At 38.1% G+C, this 3,708-nt stretch overlaps 1 pseudogene; it reads left to right on the forward strand.

Annotated features, from left to right (window-relative positions):
* Positions 1 to 2,297: 2,297 nt before the first annotated feature.
* Positions 2,298 to 2,467, forward strand: LOC120222048 (annotated as a pseudogene).
* The last annotated feature ends 1,241 nt before the right edge of the window (positions 2,468 to 3,708 follow it).

The following is a 3,708-nucleotide window of genomic DNA, read 5'->3' on the forward strand; positions in this document are numbered from 1 at the left end:
AGTCTACATGTAGATAAAGGTTTTCTAGCTATGCCTTAAAATTCAGATGTAGTAAAAAAAAAAAAAAGTGATAAAATTGCCTACAATTAAAAAAATTCCCTGTAAATGGCCAAAAATGTTTTTGGTTTTTTTAAAATGTTGAGATGACTGACAAGAGACAATACTGGGACATCTGAAAGACAATATTTGTAGCACCTATCACAAGGGGTTAACGTCCCTAGTAAATAATTTATTTTAATATTTTATTTATTTTTGAGAGAGAGACAGAGATAGAGCAAGAGCATATGTGCAAGCAAGGGAGGGGCAGAGAGAGAGAGGGGCAGAGGATTTGAAGCAAACTCTGTGCTGTCAGAGCCATCTGAACTGTGAGATCATAACCTGAGCTGAAGTCGGACCCTTAATGCACTAAGCCACCCAGGCGTCCCCCACCCCCCCAAGAAAATAACTCTAGTTGGTTGAGAAGAGAAAGACCAAAACCAGGTAGAAAATGGACAGTTCCCTTTCCATTCCACCAAAAAACCCACACGTTTGTTCATTTGTACAACATACATGCATCAGAAACGAGTGTGATAATTGTACTTAGCGGACAGGGGAGATAGCGGTAGAGAAGATGAAAGGATTGGAGCGCAGGAATTGTGTGGGCAGGACATTTCTCTGAGTATAGTTACTTTAAAAATTCTGAATTTTAGAATCATATTAATGTTTCACAAATTCAAAAGCTGAATTCATAAACAAGCATAGGGAAGGGTAAACAAAAAGTAGAATTTAACCAGAAACAAGTGAACTTAGTTGCATTTCAAATGAACAACACGAACTCACTGAAGGGGAAAAGCAAAGCAGTGTATTTTTATTTAATAAGGAGTTAAGAGAACTAAAATCAAGTGTATTTTCTCTTCTCTGGCTATATTTTAAGCCTAATTGATAATTAATGTTTGCCTTGGAAGGAGAGCAACTTAATCATATCATGGCATTTATTTGCAAGCATTTTCTTAATATTTAAATATCAGTGGTAAAGTAAGAGAAATGCCAAAGGTTTACTTCTACCTCCCTTCTCTCTTACTGTTTCCCATTTAAATGAGGGAAGGTCAGATAACCAATTTCCCTCACTCCCTTGCAACTTTGTGTAGCGATGTCACTCAGTTCCAGTCAGTCAGACAGAAAGTCTTTTATATTCTGCTAAGGACAGAGGAGTTCCACAAAACTGATGCTTTGACTGCTAGAATTTGCCCACCAGTCTGCTATTTGTTCTAGCCACACAAAATTCAAACCTGGTTGTTCACACTACTTGTCATTTGTCTTTTGTTACACGAAAATGTAAATCTTCATTTATACCCAGAAGATCTGCATGTACAGGTCATGTTCCTAAGCTAGGATTACACAAATAAAATGATTTCAGGTAACAAAGATCAATTATTTCTTACAGGAACTCAGATCTATACACAATGGCTTCATAAGAAAAATCTTGTGGAACTCTCAATATGCTTAAGATAAAGGATTATGAAATCCATCTTACATGAGACAAAACTGAGATTCCAAGATTTTGTATAGAATGCCATGAGCCTGTAGCTCATTTGAAGAGCCAAGATTCAACTTCTGGGCTTTCTTAAATGATTTCACCCCACCATTCAGCTTTGTATAACATAAACTCAAAAGAACTGTAAACAAACTTAAATCATGATACCATGTTGGAGAACGAATCCAGATAAGTATGAGAAGTATAAACCTTGGTAGGTGCCCACCAGGACAGATGCTTTTCATAGGGCATGTGATCATAATGACCTTCACAATTTTTATGTGCATGGAAAGATCAAATAACTTTTTTAATGTTTATTTTTATTTTTGAGAAAGAGAGAGACAGAGCATTAGCAGGGGAGGGGCAGGGAGCGCGGAAGACACAGAATCAGAAGCAGCCTTCAGGTTCTGAGCTGTCAACACAGAGCCCGACATGGGGCTCCAATTTGGGAATGGCGAGATTATGACCCGACCCGAAGTAGGATACCGACTGAGCCACCCAGGCTCCCCAAGATCAAATAACTTAACACGGTGCCTGGGTGGCTCATTGGTTAGGCGTCTGACACTTGATTTTCCGCTCAAGTCATGGTCCCAGGATTGTGGGATCAGTGCTCTGCGATGATTGTAGGGCCTGCTTGAGATTTTCTCTTTGCCCTCTCCCCTCCTCATGCGCTCATTCTCTTAAAAAAAAAATCAAATAATTTAATATTTGTTTCATTAATAAAACTATTTCAAAGTGTTGTGACTACAATTTTTCCTGAATAGACTTTAATATTTTTTTTTCGATCGCTTCTCGGCCTTTTGGCTAAGATCAAGTGTAATAATTTTTTTGATTCTGGGCAGAACAATCTTCAACCAGATTACTTATTCAAAATGGTTTTAGCAATGAGAAAAAATTTTTTTCTCCTGAGTGACAAAACAAAACAACTGACTATGTTGGTATTTCTTAGGAATTATGTATACGATTTGAGGCAAAGAATTAATAAAAATTCCCATTGAAATATGACCAACTCAGTAGTACATGATTGCGATGAGCAGGATAATTTTAGTAAGATTAAAAAACTGTAGTGGGGTTTGGAGTATCCTGTGTTTCGATTTTATTAGTTCATCTGAGCATGATACTGTGGGTCAGCTAGTTCCTTAATCCCTGATTAACTTACTATATACTACATATATTGTAGAGTGAGCTTATGGCTTGCTAGTCACTTCAAAGTGACTACTGAGGAAAATGCATTGTAATGAAAGGATCAATAAATAAGGCAATTCTATCTAAAAAATGGTGACCTGAACAGTGGTCAACAAACAGTTGTGTATTTAAAAAAGTGGTGACGTAAAAAAGCAGTTACCTCTGCCCATGGAACATCAAGGGAAGCATCTCCTGGAAGGCACTATTTGCTCCGAGCTGACGGTTCTCTGGTGAAGAGAAGTTCTAGGAATTTCTCCTGAGAGAAGGAACAGCTGACAAGACAAGGAAAGGGGACAGTCAACCGCAGCACATTTGGGGAAGGCTGGAGATGTGTATGGGAGCCAGCTTATGAAAACCTGTGAAGGATTCTTCCTGTAATAAGTGAAACCCTTGGGAGGATTTTGAAGAGGAGAATGAACTTGTAAACCTTTGCTTGCCAGACCAGCTTTAGATTTTTGCTTAAACTTTGTCTTGGAATAGAAATAAATAGGTCCTGTGTCAAAAATTATGTTTCTGGGCTTCTGAAGTGTTTTGCCCCCTATTTGTCTGCAATTCTTTTTATTTTATTTTATATCATGTTCCTTTAGTTAAGAGTAAGAATCCTTTTGAGAATTCCAAACCTTCCATAGATAAATCAGGTAAAAATGTTATTTACATACACCTAGTCAAAAAGGTCACCCTCAAGTTGTGGTGGTAGCAGCAACAGTTAGAAATAAAACCCATCATCAGAGAAGTACAAATCAAAACCACAATGAGATACCACCTCACACCCATCAGAATGGCTAAAATGAACAACTCAAGCAACAACGGATGTTGGTGAGGATGCAGAGAAATAGGATCTCTTTAGCACTGCTGGTGGGAATGCAAACTGGTGCAGCCGCTCTGGAAAACAGTATGGAGGTTCCTCAAAAAATCAAAAATAGAACTACCCTATGGCCCAGCAATTGCACTACTAGGAACTTATCCAAAGGATACAAAAATGCTGATTCGAAGGGGTATATGCACCCCAA

This window comes from Hyaena hyaena, unplaced genomic scaffold, assembly GCF_003009895.1.
Source record: "Hyaena hyaena isolate Hyena2069 unplaced genomic scaffold, ASM300989v1 scaffold_836, whole genome shotgun sequence".
Taxonomy (NCBI): Eukaryota; Metazoa; Chordata; class Mammalia; order Carnivora; family Hyaenidae; genus Hyaena; species Hyaena hyaena.